The 16,820-nt window shown below is 44.7% G+C and overlaps 1 protein-coding gene and 1 long non-coding RNA gene across 2 annotated transcripts in view; both read left to right on the top strand.

The window, feature by feature from the left end:
* tmx3b (thioredoxin related transmembrane protein 3b) overlaps positions 1-16,820 on the top strand; it is a 111,870-nt gene that overhangs the window by 43,283 nt on the left and 51,767 nt on the right. The gene's annotated exons all lie outside the window — the stretch shown is intronic.
* The window catches only part of LOC147241440 (uncharacterized), a 52,377-nt gene continuing 47,009 nt past the window's right edge, over positions 11,453-16,820 (top strand). The window contains exon 1 of the long non-coding RNA XR_015110870.1: positions 11,453-11,566. This is a non-coding gene — a long non-coding RNA (uncharacterized LOC147241440). The remainder of the gene's footprint in view (positions 11,567-16,820) is intronic.

Here is a 16,820-nt window from a genome sequence, read left to right as displayed (position 1 = left end):
GAGAAGAAAAAAAATTGATGGAAAAAGAAGTAATGCAGCACTTTGGTGAGATCCTGCAGAACTTTTCACTCAGGATCTACTTTCTTCTTCTAATTCACAGCTGGGAGGGGAAAAAATACAATACGTTTTTTCTCAGATCTTGCACAACTTTTGTGGCATCTTGTTGAATTACATTTATTTTATTTTTTTTACCCCCTAAAAATAAATTCTCGTGTTTCTTTCCCCCCTTTCTGCTCCTTGCGTTAGCACACAGGGACACCAGCGCGGCAGAAGCCCTGAGACAGTTGGGCAGCTAAAACCTTTGTTTAGAGCTTTTGAATTTAGGGTTAAGAACTGGAGAAAAGAGAAAAAAAAGAAAAGAATACACATTAATTTCAGTCCTGTGACAGGGAAGAAACTCGCAACATCATCAGCGTCAAACGGGCTCCAACTGCTAATATATAACACACATTAACTTGATCAAACACTGTCGAAAGACGGACGGGGAGACGACACGCCTGAGAGCGTTTCCAGTGTGTGAACAACATCAGGTGGAGCACACGTGACGGCTCCTGATGTGCTCGTCTGTGGAGCGGCGGTGAGAAGTACTCTCAGTGGTCATTACGGAGCTCACTTTAGCATCCGAAACAACACGGGGAATAACAAGCCGGCGCCCACAGAGGCTAATAACATCTCAGTGGCCACGTTTGGAGCAGGCCACTGGTTAAACTTAGCAATCTAATAGGAAATGTTTTCTTTTCAGCTCCCTTTGATAGCTTTTTAATTGCTTTCACTGACACTGTCACCTCTCTCTCTCTCTCTCTCTCTCTCTCTCTCTCTCTCTCTCTCTCTCTCTCCTCCCTCCATCCCTCAATAGCCTGGAGACCACATTGTGTTTGCTACGGTATGGGAGCGCGCTAATGTAATCATGAAATAATCATAATTAGGAAAACATAATTGTGAGCAGTTATTTGGTTTAAAAAGGCCCAAAGGTGCAAATGAATCTCCTAAGATACATTCTTGTTGATAGGAGTTGGTTTAGGCTTTAAAAAAACAAACAAACAAACAAGCAAACAAACAAACAGCCGGTAATAAAGCTGGAGGCCTGTTGCTGTTAGTGGGGACCAGTTGTTCCAGGGCCGCCGCTCAGGGACGCGTGTGCTTGCTTCACCTCGTCGGTTGTAATAATACAGGAGCTTTTTAATCCTTGTTACTGCATTCCCTGAAAGCTTCCTTTGGCTGCCAAGAAAAGGAAAACGTCTCTAGAGGTCACAGTTTGACCCGAGCACATTATTTAAACAACACCGGGGCATTGTTGCGCTAATATTAATACTCAAGGTTTTTAGAATCTCCCTGGGGCTACATTTCAGTTTATTTTTCGAGTACGTGTACTTTACTCGAGCATTTATGTCTTTTTCCACAAAGGTTGACACGCAACTTGTGCTTTTTGTTGTGAAGCTTTGAAGTCACACGGATTTTCTGATTCCAGTTTTTTGGGTTTTACTGTGGGAGGCCATCAGGGGTGGCGTGAGCTGTCCATGGTGCTGGTTTGTTCCCAGCTTCCACTAGTTTGTTTAATACATTCTTCATTTAAACGAACCGAATGTGTATTTTTAAAAAGTACTCGCTTCAGTGGTCGATTGGGGTGACGCGCGGCCGCTCTTTTGTCTGATTGTCAGCAGGATGACAAAAAAACGATGAGGACGATTTTCACCAAACTTATAGGAGGTGTGTCGTGTGGCCCAGGGAAGAGACCTTTAGAATGAAATCCAATTAAAATTTTGTGAGTCGTAGCGCCACCTGGTGGATACAGGAAGTAACAAACATCGCTGGATTTACAATATTTTAGCTTATTTTAGAACGTATTCTAACGTGAGGGTACATTCGCTGCACACAGAGTTGATTCATAAAGAGAATCTTCCTCTCGTGCCTTCATCATGAAGACCAAAAACATGTTAAAACGCTGCTGTGGGAATGAGCTGGGGTTGCAGCGATTGCTGTGGACTCTCCTGTCTTTACATCATGCGGACAGAGTTGTGTGTGGTTTATTCCCTCGTGTCTACATCCAAATGAGGAAGAACAGCAGCTCCTCTATGATTCCATGCCAGCAACTTTATCGGTCCCATTCGGGGATTTTAGTTTGAGAAGATTTACATATCAAATATACGAGGAAGACGAAAAATATTGAGACTGCGACTGAGAGTTTATTAGCAAATAATTCAGCATCTGCTTGTAAAGTGACAGGATCAAGTTTTCTCATCGGGAATATGCAACACTTATCGATGACACTGGCGTTGGTGAACATGTAGTGACACGACCCCCCGTGAACTGTTTCTGGTTGGCGAACCATCACATGGTCTTCAGGGATCACGCTGAAGTAGTGGCGTGTAGGAAAGTGAAGAAATTCCCCAGATAGCAGTCACATCTGGGCCACGTTCAGCACTTCTGGTTCTGACGTGGCCCGCATCTGGGGCCGAACATTAATCTTTAACCGGGATCAGAAATACCGCATACCCCTCTGTCTTTCTATTCTCTTGACGTTTTGCTGGTATGAAGCTTCCCTCTGTTCAACTTCCTGGTTCCTTTCTCTTCTGAGAACCCTGTTTTTTTTTTTGTGTGTGTGTCAGCATCCATTAATACAAGAATTAAACGTCTACACCAAAGCGAGGGAGCATTTAAAAGAAGACATCAATGATTTTGATGTTTTTTTGCTTTTGGTCAGCACTGTGGCCTCACAGCAAGAAGGTTCCGGGTTGGAGCCCCGGCTCCAGCACAGCAGCATCTCTTTGTGTCTCTCCAGTAATCTGAGACCAGGTTCCAGGATACAGCAGCTGATGAGGATCTACATGAACAAACAGTAGGTTGGAAAAAAAAAAAACTGCTACTATGCTAAAAAAAGAAAAGAAATTTCCCTCAGAATTTTTTCCCTCAAACAAACAAAAGAAAGCCCCCCCCCCCCCCCCCCCCCAGCTACAGCGGGTACCGTCGAAGAACAACCTCACAATGGCATCGTCAGCTCGCATCACCTCCTGAGGCAGTGACACGCGCTCTCCGAGGGGACACCGGCAGCCTGGATGAACGCCCCACAAGTTGTCAAGCATCCAGATAAATCTTCTCAGAGCTCCTGGCTGCTCAGGCCACCCGGGAGGCTCTAGCCTGGAGGTTCGTCAAGGACAGAGGCAGATTCTCAGCTCCCTTCTCCCCCACCCCCAGAAAGTGGGTCGCCTCCTGCAACTGTGTGATGTACATGTGTTGCATGTGAGACCAAAGGCTGCTGCCGATACCTGGGCCCCGTTCAAACCCAGCAGAGAGGGGAATTGCTGCTCTATCTGCATTAAAAAAAAAAAAAAAAAAAATTCCAGCTCTGGCCGATGATGATGGAGCGGCGCACCTGGAGTTAATGAAAAAAAATTTAACACTCATCCGAAACATGAAGGGTCCTGCAGGATCACAGCCTGCCACAGCTCCTTAGAGGCTACATTTGTCAGGAGGTGAGAGCGAGCAGGACGGCGGTGGCATTGGCGGTTCGAGAGTTCTCTACTGCACCGTTTTGTATCAGTCAGCTTCACCCGACAGCAACATGACACAGAAAGAGAAACAGATGTCAACGGGCCTGCCCTGAAGAGTGCATTCATCACCAAAGATCATCTCCCAGCATGGTTTCACTCCCCAAAGCCTGTCGGTCTAAAGATCTTGGAACTCATTTCCACATCCCACAATCGCATTTCCACAACCACACGCTGCTTTAAATCAGCGTCTGAATGAACTTTCAACTCCATTAACTGCAGCAGCTCGGTATTTTGCTGATAAACCGTTGCCTTTATATCTTTTTATGCGCGTTCAGAATCTGAACTTTATATTTTATTCATCCCGTAAAGGAACGACAGAACAAAAATAATGAGGCAGGACTGAAGCACAACACAACGTGATGAATGTTGCTTCCCAGGCTCTGCTGCTTTATCCGTGCGTCTCTCTTTGCAAATTACACATTTTTTAATTTCCCATTCGCTCACAACTCTCCATCAAATGGACCTTGAAGACAGAAGGGGCTATTTGTTCTGTTTTGTTTTTCTCCCATTTTTTTTGGTTTACTTCTTACTGCTGATGAAGATCAACTGGATTTATTCAGCGCAATGAATTATGTAGAAATAATCTACGCATTATGTCATATTGAAAAATAATGAGTCAGTAGAACAATATGAATAAAGAGATTTCCAAAGAGCTCAATTCCGATGGAAACTCATTTATTAACAGGCTTGTGAGTCTAATATTTGACTGTTTTGCAGAGCCCTGCACCTTTAGGAGTATTATATGTAGTATATGTGGTGCAGAGTACCAGTCAAAAACTTCAGAGATGAGAGGCAATCATTTAAAAACAGCCCTAACAGTGAAAGCGCATGAATTACCCATATTTTCCATATGAATATATATGGATCCATATAATTGGTCCCTGCTTTTATCGGAGCAATTTAGCTCTAAAACAGACATGCACCTTCCCTGCAGCTTCATATCCTCCCATGTGGCTTTTTCTTCTTGCCTCCCCTCGAGCCTCCCGTGTCTGCGTACGTGTAAAGAGTGCAGTTCGTGCATCGGCGTGCGTGTCTTGCTCAAGGAAACTTCATCAAGGTCTCTAGAGGAGCAGGGAATCAAACCAGTCGCCGTCTGATTGAATCTTCAACTTAACTGGACTCCACTGCGACGTTGGTCCAGTAACAACCTAAATAAACAGTCAACAAAGTTCTGAAATGTGACTAAAAGAAGAAGACGACATTTAGGGAAGGAATATCAGCTGCCCAGAGGAGACCAGGATGCTACCAAAAGATGTAAAGGTCAGTTTACATCAACTAAAAGACTGAAATCGGCAGTAAAACACCAACTAAAATGCTCAGACTTTTATTCAGTGAAAACTTTTCATATGACAGGAAGTATTTAGAACATGAGACTGAGACCTGCTGCCATACCACCGATCACCGGACCACTGAGCCCCGTCTCCCTCTGCATGGCCCGTGGCGTTCATCTCTTTCAGGCCCTGATTTTTGATTGGCATCAATTTCATACTCATAAAACCATTCAGTGACCCCTTGCACCCTAGAGGTGGGGGCCCTTGTCATCCTGTTCCTCCACTCATTCACCACCTGTGTATAAACGCACCACGGAGGGTTTCAAATATTCCACAACAAAGAAGCTGCTTTGTTTGATGCAAAAATCGCTCCTGAAACGCCTCTGATGTGAGGAATGCTGTAAAGATTGAGTATAAAATGTGAAAATGATGATGCAGAGTGAGTACATGTCACATATGAAACATACAACCAATGAATATGATTGATGACATCCTAAAATGAATGTGGCAACAGCAGAATTGTGTGCAGTTATCGGAAAGCCCGCAGCCCAGGTGACGTCTTTTTGATTCACAGTGAATGACACGCATGTAGAAAACACACTGACACGTGCTGTGTGTTCCCATGCTGCGGGGCGCTTGTGTTCTTTAAATGCACACACCCTCCGGCCCTCCGCTCTCACCGTCTGATACCGGATTTGATCTAAAAAGTTATTATTCTCCACTTATTAGCATGCCAGAGACACACCATCTCTGCGCGTGTGAAGAAATAGTTCAAATTCAAATTACAGTCTGCATCTCGAGAGGAATCAAAGATTAAATGGTTACAGTGAGTGCTCATTTTAAATTGGAGCTCGAATAAGCTAGTGTTTATGCTAACCCCGTGACAGCAGGCACTCCGGGCAGCATGATGACATATTATATAGTGATAACCTTCAACTGGATGACCCGCACGCAGCTAATCATCTTTGCTAACGCTGTCCTTGCCGCAGAAGCACCGAGGATGGGAGCAGAACAGCGGCCGCAGCCTTTGAGGGGATCCAGAGTTGTCATGCATTTGGGTTTCTACACTTGGAACTTCATGTTATATGCATCCGGTGTTTCAGCAAACGGACAAAAAGGACACGTGTTATTATTTTCAAGTGACAAAGTCCTTGAGAGGCTCTACAGGGAGCAAATACTGTTATTATGGTGCCACAAAGACCACATTACTGTTACCATGATGATGAAAGTCACCTTAATAAAGTGGAAATTTAACCTGGATAACAATGTTTTATTAACCTTCTGAAAGAACATTGCTCCGCGGCGGCGTGGCATCGTAAAAAATATTTATTTCACAATGTTTCGGAGGGCGCGCGCTGTGTTGTTCTGTCGGTGTTGTCCTCTGAAGGGAACTACAAAAATTTAATTTGAAGGACGTTTGCAAAGTAGGATTCAGAATCCATCAGCCACTACTGAGCTAGAGTTTGCAGCACTGTCCTAAAAAAAAAATTAAAGGACTTGTAAAACAATCAACCTTAACTTATGGGCTCTAGACATGTGTGTATTAGCGGATAGGTGGGGGTGTTCATGTTGTCGGGGGTGGGAGTGCCTCTGTTGGGGTTGAGTCCGGGAGGAGGGGCCAAGGTTGAATGACAGTTGTGTTGACGAGTTGCAGCTACAGTTCGACTAGATCGGTAATGACTTGTTTTAACGATGGTGTCTCCTTTCATCATCTACACTTAGATACTGAGATAATTAATATTACTGATCCCACACAGCAACTGACCTCTTTGGCCCCTCCCATCAGTGGTGAGGCCATTGGAGGGAGGGACCGGCTGGGCCGCATGGTACAGAGGGGGGCCCTGGTGACCTGGGTCTGGGTGAGGGAAAACTCAGTGCAAGGTTGTTTTTCTTCATTGGGTCTTTTGGGCTACTCCCTGTCTGGTCCCTTCCCTCGGACCTGTTTGCCTTGGGAGACCCTACCAGTGGCCCTCGGCAACTTAGCTCCTAGGATGATTGGGACACACAGACTCCTCCCCCACAATGAGGCGGCAGCTGAAGGAGTAAAAGACCACATGTACGATATTTTTGGTCATCTGATGTTCTACTCTTAAATGAACACCAGTCATCAAATGTGTTTTCATGAGACTTCAGTCCGCTGTCCGTCTGTCCTCCCCTTCTCTTCTCATGACGTTCACATGCAGCAGCTTTTGTTCTCTTTCCTCCAATTTTATCCATTGTTTTTTTCTTTCACTTCATTTGTTTTTAGATTCACCACTCTTTCTGTCTCCACTTCATTTGTCCCCCCCCCCCCCCCACTTGACCTTTGACCTTGACGTGGCCGGATCCCCTTTGAAGGAACGGGAGGAAGAGGGGTGATGACAGATGCAAGAGTCACCGTGACCATGTAATCTCTAAACAGGCTTGTCCATGGCCAGATTACCAGCCCAAGCTTGGTATTTTGGACTAAACTCAGCCTATATTTTGTTGTTTGTGCAGTGTTGAGCGTGAAAGTGAACCTGAGATGGAGAACAACAGCAGAAAATCTGTAATAGTCTTTGCCCGGCTGCATGAGCTGAGAACCTGCTGCCGGTGGCTCGGCTGTCAGACCGGTAGAGCGAGCGGAGCTCCTGTCTGGTTTTTCGACAGCGCCGTCATGTCGTAAACTCCAAATCTTAATGATGGGAATACTTGAAGCTGCAGACTTAGCAGCTTCTACTCCAACAAAGTCAAGAGCTCTTCCCTCCAATATTTCTGCTGCTCTGAATTAAATCCAGACATCAGTATGCCTGTGAGAGATAAACACGATGATGGCTGCCTCTCCGGTGTCAGGGACTGAAGCGCCGAGGCTGTGGTCTCCGTCAGTGCTAATGAAGCGTTGTTGTCTTGGCTAACAAGCGCTCTCTAACCGCCACGCCGCCCCCATACGCCCTCCTCTCACTGCAAGCCTTTATGCAACATGATCAGAAGGCCTCCGCGTTAGCTTGTTAGGTGAATAATGACTCATTGGCAACAACCCTTGTGTCATGACAATGATCATTGCAGCCAGCACACACACACACACACTCTGTCATTCACACACAAACACACACACGCACGCATGCTCTTAGCGGATATTACTATAGTGTGACTATCCTTTTTCTCTGGCACACAAATGTCGGATTGTGCGCCTCAGCAGGAATTTTATTAGCTCGACTGCAATACTGTGGCATTATTCACTGGACCAAATGAATCTATGAGCTGTGAAATCATTCAAGGGGCGTAATGATGAGCTATCACAGATCTTGCCGAGCTTTTATGGCAATAAAACACACTGATAGAGTTAGGGCTGTGAATATGCTGACACTTTAGAATGTGCAAAGTAGAGTTAGGATGCAGCCCACTTTCTCCTCTTTCCCTCATTCATCTTAAAGCGTAGTTTTTCCTTTAAAAACCGGTGAACTCTTTTATTAAACCCGAAGGATCCCCGTGCTCAATCTGTAATGAATAGCTTACATGTTTAATCTTAAATTTGATGCGGCCTCATAACTTTCCTTATTTACTTTTTACGACACGGCCCCAGAAAGGCGGCGGCGGCGAGGGAGAGTTCACAAAAAAAGGTTTTTAAATTTGATCAGCAACTTGTTTTAGAGTCAGTAACATCCAACGGAAAGAAGAACAACTGATGACTTTTGCATGTATGAGCAAAAAAAAAAAAGGTGTTTGCACTAAAATATTAAAATAGAATGTCCCATTCCCTGTATTCCCAGCGAACTACTCATATCTGCTACTGAAGTGGAGTCCCTCGGTCACATGACAGGGAAGCTGCTGAAGAAAGAAAAGATGAATTTTGCAGTGATAAAAACAATGAAAATTCCACAAAAGCACTCATGTAAGAAGATAGTGGGCCATAAAATGTAATAAAAAGTTTTTTTTTCTATACTTTGAATCTGCTTCTAATATCTTGCACTGATTTTGATAACAGATTTGTATTTTTTTAATGGTGCATATTGTGTCCTGTGTATGATTTAACTGTGGTGATGTGATTCTGTGAGCTTCCCTCTCAGAAGTGGTTTCACGGTTAAGTAGAGAAAGTTGTGGAGTCTAAACTGCGGTGATGCTGCAGCCGTTCGGGGCTCTTATGTCACGGCGTCAGTGCAATCTCTCACCCGCAGCTTCTCTGCGACTCCGGTGACTGATAACCGAGGGGGGAATGGGGAGCCTGATGCCTCTATCTCCCTCCCATCATTCTTTCATATGTCCATCTCTGGGTTCCTCCCGCGTCCCTTCCTTCTGCTCTCTAGGTGGCTCATTGCTGTCGCCACACACTCTTGTCTGCGGGTAGAAAAGTGACTACCACGCAGCTTTCTAAATCTCAGCGCCCATCTGTCATCGCTGGCCAGCCCGGCTCCAAACTGTGTCCGGGGAGCATCAGGCATGGGCAGGCCGCCATACTGGGCGGCTTGATGACTTCAATGTATGCTCACAGTGACAGAAGTGCCCAGAGATTGGATTTGTGTCAAGTCAACCAGCAGGTTTTGGTAGATATCAGCTGAAATCTTGTGTTTGTGTGTGTGTGTGTGTGTGTGTGTGTGTGTGTGTGTGTGTGTGTGTGTGTGTGTGTGTGCGCGCGTCTGGCTGTGAGGGTCCTCAGCCGATGGTTTCACAGCCTCAGCAGGTACCAGGTCATGCATGATCTGCTGCGACAGAGGACCTGCATTCACATGAGATAACAAAAAAGAAAAAAGAAAAAAAAAAAAGAATGGCTTCATAACAGGATTACGACTGCATACAGACAGGGAGCGTACAGGAGTTTTAAAAAAATGCAATTTTATTTGTTTTCAAATCATAATTGTTCTGGAAAGTCAGCAAAATGTAACCGAGGTAAGTGCAACAAAACAAAAGACAAGGAAGCTGCAGTGTGTGATTCTGTTTTGAACTGGGTAGCACACATGTTGCAGGAATGGCTTTGCTTTTGTAGAAAAGTACAAGAGTGCATGAATGTGTTTAGATGCAGGTTTTTAATATCTTCTCTATGAATCGGAGTAGAATTCTGAGTGATTGCGTCTCATGGCGGTCAGTGGAAAGGCAGAGTTACGGCGCTGTGATTGCATTGACCTCAAGAAAGTTATTGTAATTCATTCACAGGTACAAGAACGTCAGCACACAAAACTGACGGAAATCAAATCGGTGGCTGTTATTACAAAATTACAACAACAACAACAAAAAAGAACCCCAACACAGAAATGTCAGCTGCACGGGGGAGTGAGAAGAGGAACATCATCAACAGGGGACGCCGATTCCAAAATTCAGCACTTTATTCAGTCGGCGTAACATTTCAGTGTGGAGGTGGAGGGACTGACATGGCTCCACCTGCAAAGGACACAACATATTACAACATTCAAAAGCTGCTCATAGGTTAATCCATGAATAGAAATAATGCTATATATAAAATAACACTGTCACTTTGAAAGTTTTATTTGTAGATGGATGGATGGATGGATGGATAAAAAAGGAAGCTGTACCAAGAATTAAATGCAGCTGTAGCAGAATATTGTCATGATACATATCTTGTTTTCCTGTTTTATTTTGAAGTTCAGGTCTAATCTTCCTGTGTGCTCCCTTTTGTCTTGGTCTGCCTTTGGTTCCTGTTTTCTTTTGAAGTTCAGGTCCTGTCTTCCTGTGTCCCCTGCTGTGATTACCTCATGTGTCTCACCTGTGTATGACTGCACCACCTGTGTCTCATTTCCTCGTGTATTTAACCTCTGTGTGTCCCATTGTGTCTTGTCGGGTCATGGTCACGCCCATTGTCACCATCATTGTCATGGTCATCCTCCATTTCCTGTTCCCATCTCCTCTGTGGTGTCCCGTCAGTCCTTAGCTTTCAGTCTTATGTCGAAGTTGGTTTTGTTTGTGCCTTGAGATCGTCCAGGACTCAGGCCTGTTCACCCATTTGTTGTTCCCTTTCTTTGGCCTTTGACCCCCAAGTGTCATCTTGGTTTTTGAAATAATTTTTGTTGCCCTCCCGTTGGCTGCTGTCTGCGTTTGGCTCCAGTTCTCCCAGTAAAACCCTGTCAAATATTCTGACATTGCTGTGCTTGCGGCTCGTGCTCCATGCCAGTAGAGGGCAGTAGCAGCGTCTGTGGCCAACGTACATGAACGAGGACACGCTAATGTCCTCAACATGTGCCACAAGGGTTGCGTCCGAATTGCCAAGTGGCAACCTACGTCCTCCTGCTACGACCTACCGCTCCTGCCTACTCCTACGACCTAAACACGGACACCATTCAGACACCCCAGAAGATTGATGGTGAAGCACGACCTCTGCTGGCAGAGCACAGATAGAACAGGTAGACAGCACCAACGAAAGCCCCACCTGCTGGCCTGACTGTCGTACTGCACTCCACTCTGAGCGCACCCTTCATTCATTCTTTTATTAAGCACATTAACGCACCTGTAAAGTTGTGTTCACACGCGTCGCGTTTGGTGTGAACACACCTTTAGTCATCAACAACGACTATAAATGTTGGTGTTGCATAAGAATGGGAGACTGTTGGTGGCGCAAACTTGGCTTGCGGGTCCACAAGTTTTTAGGGGACGAAGAAGAAATCCGCGGTGCATTGTGGGCCATAGGTAGCTCCGTAGGATGCACCTGAACCGACCTACAGTGTGGGCGTGTTTAGGCTGGAATTTAGGTTGCGAAGTAGGTCGCTGCTCGCGCCAGTTGTGGTTTCGGACAGCCTTCGACCTACTTGACAATTCGGACGCAACCAAGGTAACTTTCTAAAGGTACGTCCAAAATAATTTGATCTGATCACGAGCGTCGGTAGAGCCCAAAATGTCTGCGTCCAGAGTCTGGTGGTATTTCCGTCAGCTGGTTTGGAAAGAATAAACTAGCCAACGTGATGCAAGTTTTCGTCAGAAGATGGCAGTATAGGCCACGTTGAGCATTCTAGCCCCGAACAGAGTACAAGAACCACCAAGTGCACACGCACCCTTTTTTTTTTTAAGAAATGCGGCAAAACCAATGCAAGCAAGCTGAAAAGATTCTTGTAAAATTTTGGCAAATTTTGCATCGACCATTTCTTAACCGATATTTAAATCATGTGCGTCAAAGTATGTCGATCATTTTCTCATCGTACCACTTTATGAACTGCTGCTGCAGGTAATATTGTTACAAGTTTCCCCTTCAATCCAAGTACTTCTTCCACTACTGACAGTTGATATATTGTATACAGACAGTATATTAGGTGTAGTCATCACACACTGAAGAGTTTTTATGCCAGTGTGTTTTGAGTTTAGTTTGAGATTAAAACTGAGGAGTGTTTGATGAACCGGTGCGAGAACATGAAACGCAGATTTCTACCAATCCGACGGTGTTTGTACACTTGCTGGGATTCTATCACCTTCTGTTGTTTCAGCATTTTCAAATCGCTCGCTAACCCAGATTTGGTCTCCGCTGAATCTCAACCCAGATCTGAGGTTTTGACTATCACCCAACAGGAAGCTGAGAGGCTGATTTATTAGATCTTGCAGTGGCAGGGAATTGAATTATGGATGGCTCATGCTCTCTCTTTTTAAATCCAAAACTTATTTGTGTCCCTGCATTGTGTCTCTCTCTCTCTCTCTCTCTCTCTCTCTCTCTCTCTCTCTCTCTCTCTCTCTCTCTCTCTCTCTCTCTCTCTCTCTTGCGAGAGACGGGGAACTTAATGGATAAATCTAATGTACAGTGCGCTGAAGTTCTGGGAATATCTGTTATACCAGCAAGCATCTATGATTGATAAGTAGCAGGAAGTATTTGACGTGTACTCTCTGACTATACTAGCACACGTCTATCAGTATGTATTTGTGGGGGGGGGGGGGTGCACCTCATACACACACACACACACACACACACACACACACACACACAGATAGTGTCATACTGAATTAATGCATAGGCCAGAGCATTTCAAATCCAAGTTATTGCTCATTCTTTCTTCCAGAGAGAATGTAACCAATGAATAATGCATTTGTGGATAAACACATATTGATTTAAATATTACTCTAGATTGCTCTTGAGATTTTTCCCGATGTCCTTTCCCTTTATCCATTATTCCATAATCACTGACCGCTATCTTATTTCTCTCTCGCTCTTCTCGCTCTTTCCATTTCACCTCTTCTTAACCATCTGCAATAAAAAATGAATTGGACCTCTACCATCGGGATTCCGGGGACGAAGCCTGAGGATATGAATCAGTCAAATGCTAACCTGCGATCCTAAATGTGAGTCGGGAATTTTGGAATATCTGACAGCTTAAATTACAGTCACTCAGGGCGGAGAGGAGGAGGATGGGAGGGAATGACAGCAGGAGATGGGGGGGGGGGGAGAAGACGAGAAAAAATAATGAGTTTTTCAAGTTTTCAGCATATATGTATGCACACGGAAGCCTCGGTAAATATGAAGAGAATTTAAATCTAAGCTTGTCATCTGCGGCGTGTAGCCAGATGACCGGCGTCATCCCTCCTCCGTGACCCTCTGTTGATTTCAACTCCTAAATCTTGATCTGCATTCTCTGATCGGGAGCCCAAACAGATTGTCACCTCATTCGAGACAGAGATGTTTCTCGACGAACGCGGGTAAAACCACTGCGGGACACGAGCACTCTTTCGGTATGAAAATGATACTTGAAAGGCGAGATAAAAAATTCACTAGACAGAAATATGGGGAGATAGCGCATAGCCTGGAGCAAGCAGAGCTCCTGCTGCGAGATGCTGGGGGAGAGATAGAGTTGAACCAGAGACAGGAAGCCTGGCAGGAATTGGGGAAAATGGAAAGTGAGAGGAAAGATTAAGTGAGGACCAGATAAAGAAAGAAAAGTTGAAGGAATGACCCCCGTAGCAATTAGCGCCTCAAAACTGTACATGTGCCTATTAAATTTTTTACTTTGCCTGGACATCTCTTTGAAATTTGTACTTAAAGTTAAGAGAGGAAGTTAACTCTTCCCTCAAGCCTGTATCTTATATATTTTGGGGTTCAACTCTGATTGGGGGGAAAAAAACAAAAACAAGCAAAGCAAATACAAAACGACTCGGATGAACTTCAAGTGGTCAGTTGCTGAGTGTTGGTCCTCACGCCAAAGAGATATCTAAGCTTTGTGAGGAGAAAAACAATGCAACAGGCTTCCAGAGGAGTTAGCATCAGCGATGACAAACGAAAAATACAGCCATGGTAACAATATCACGTATGCTCATGAAACATTCGCACGATACCATGTGGATTATGGGTATTTCTATGTGCCTGATAACTGTCGAAACATCTGGGTTTGTTGCCAGAACGACAGCCGAAAATGCCCCAATGTCTCTGCAAATGACATAAAATAATCGGTCCAGTATTGCCACAGGAAGTTGGAGGCGGCGAGCAAACACGACAGCGATCCAAGCTGAGACCATATTGAACAGCTCAAGGCTCCTCAGGGTCGGGTGAAACACTGGAGGAGTTACCGTAGCAGAGACGCACAGACAGCTTTCTGTGGATACAATTATTATTTTTTGCCTCCCGACTCTTTCTGTCTTTGCATGTCTGGAGAGTGTCAGACACTCCTACTGATCATTAGGTCATGGGAGAAAAACCGGACCAATCGATTCAGGACATAAAATTCTAGGTCACCATTGATTCTCGCACACAGGCTTTTCGCTCGCCTCTCTGTCACAGCTGGGCCTTGACTTTATTTTTACCAGCAGGCCAATCGATAGGAGGCCGCTTTGTGTGAGTCTTGGTGGCAACGGGCCTCCCCGTGGAGCTGGTGTAGGTCAGACCAGAGCACTTTGAAAGGTTGAGCCAACGATGGAAATGTTGGGAAATGTCAGCTAACACGGTTGTTTACCTCCCTGCCCTTCTAGATGCTTTTTATTTCATGTCCAAACCCCATTTGTGTGCTGCAGCAGGTTAAAACACATGATTGTTAACCTGTGGAGTAAAGGATGTCCTTTCAAGTGCTGCTAGCATTAGCTATTTGTTCATGGTTCTGGTTTTAGCAACTGTGCTAACAGATAGCTAGCACTCGAAAGGTACAATAATAAAAACTGAGTGTATAATGAATAAGTATATAACAAGAAGTCTAGAAGATGATAGAAAGACTGCATGAGTATTATTCTCATGTAACTGCTTCCTGTGGCTAATTTCCTGTGGCAGCCATGTTGGATTTTCTAATTTACACAATTTTTTACTTGATTTTTCTTACGTTAAGTCCATTTTTTTTAACAATTCGTTAATTATTATTACTACAGTTCGTAAAAAATACAGGCTACCCAGTGTTTTTAGAGATTATAGAAAGAACAACATTGAAAAGAATGTTTTTAGCTGATTTTTTTAAATTAAAACAATCTAGAGTCTGTGTGGAAGGATTCCAAAATAGCAGCCACTCCCTTGCTTTTTAAGTGCATTGGGATTTTAACCAGGATTTATTGAGCCTTTTGGGTTCACTACTGTTCGGACACTCATGTTGTTTTGGGGGACATGGCTCAGAGGTAGAGTGGCTGTCTTGCAACAGAAGGGTTACTGGTTCAATCCTCACTTCCCCCGGTGACCATGTCCAAGTGTCCTTGAGCAAGATACTGAACCCTAATTGCTCCTGATGGCCCTGTGAACCCTGCCTCTCGCCCAGTGTCAGCTGGGATTGGCTCCAGCCCTCTCGCAACCCTTAACGGATAAGTGGTACAGAAAATGGATGGATGGATGGGGGCGGCACGGTGGTGCAGTGGTTAGCACTGTCGCCTCACAGCAAAAAGGCACAGTGGTTTGAGCCCCGGCTGGAGCACGTGGTCTCATGTTCTCCCTGTTCCTGCGTGGGTTCTCTCTGGTACTCCGGCTTCCTCCCACAGTCCAAAGACATCAAGAGGGGACGAGGCTGATTGATACTCTAAACTGACCGTAGGTGTGGCTGTGAGTGTGAATGGTTGTCTGTCTCTATGTGTTGGTCCTGTGATGGACTGGTGACCTGTCCAGGGTGAACCCCGCCTCTCGCCCAAAGGCTGCTGAGATAGGCTCCAGTCCCCCCAATGAATGAATGGATGGATGGATCTGTTGTCATTACAAAAGTATTTTGAGCCACTACATAACTTGTGTTGCATACAAATGCATTGATCAGAGTATCGCTGTCATAGTTGTGTGGAGCCTAAAACATCCAGTTTGGCAGAGTAGATTACCTGAGTTCAGGTCAGCTTCCTGCTCCACTTACATCCGCGCCACGACGGGTAACATTTCTGACCAATGCATTCATGAAATACTAAAACACGACGCATTACACAATTGAGCAAAAGTGACCCGGCAGTCTGATTTTTCGCTCCTCACTATTTGGAGCTTCGCCGGCTTGCTCTTATTTCCATGTGAGAGTCCACTCACGGAGCGTAATCAGCCCATTTAGGTTTCAACTGCTCAATGACTCAGCAGCGATACGGTGGTTTAGAGAGCCCCTGAAAAGATCCTTCATCCATTCTGAAACGCTCCTTGATTTGCACTGCGCGGCAACAAATGGCTCATGGTCTCAAACTGTGTCCAGAGTCACTTATTTCTTTTTCTCAAAATGACTCTGGACAGCAAGTGATGCAACTCTGAGGAAATGTGTATCAACTGTATTTATTCAGAGATTATTGCTCCCTCAGGTCTTCCTTCCACATCAAGGCGTGCCAGTAACATCAGTAAAAATGAATGGATCGGGTTCTCACATCTAATGTGTTATTGATTCTTCCGAACATCAGTTCCAAACAATGATGAGGGGAACACTCATAAGGGTAAACATGCTATGATATGAGACTAATGAGGCTAAGTGTCTTTTTATTGCTGCGAAATCGAGTTGGGCGGGAATAAATCTCTCAGAAGATTTGATAATACGGAGAAAAAATGTATTTCAGGGGCAAAATATTTCATTTATTCAGTATCTGTTTTAGCGATTAAAACTCTCGCTCAACGCCTCTTTTGGTTACTCCAGTTACACGTTTATCTTTCATCCACATTAATTTTCTGGGAGAAGTTAGCATTTGCTAATGAGGAGAAACAGCGTTA

The sequence above is a fragment of the Aulostomus chinensis genome, chromosome 21 (genome assembly GCF_037954235.1).
Source record: "Aulostomus chinensis isolate RoL2024-O1b breed Wild chromosome 21, RoL_Achi_v1.0, whole genome shotgun sequence".
In the NCBI taxonomy this organism is placed as follows: Eukaryota; Metazoa; Chordata; class Actinopteri; order Syngnathiformes; family Aulostomidae; genus Aulostomus; species Aulostomus chinensis.
Note: the sequence above shows the minus strand (reverse complement) of the source record. Positions and strands in the feature narration are given on the sequence as shown.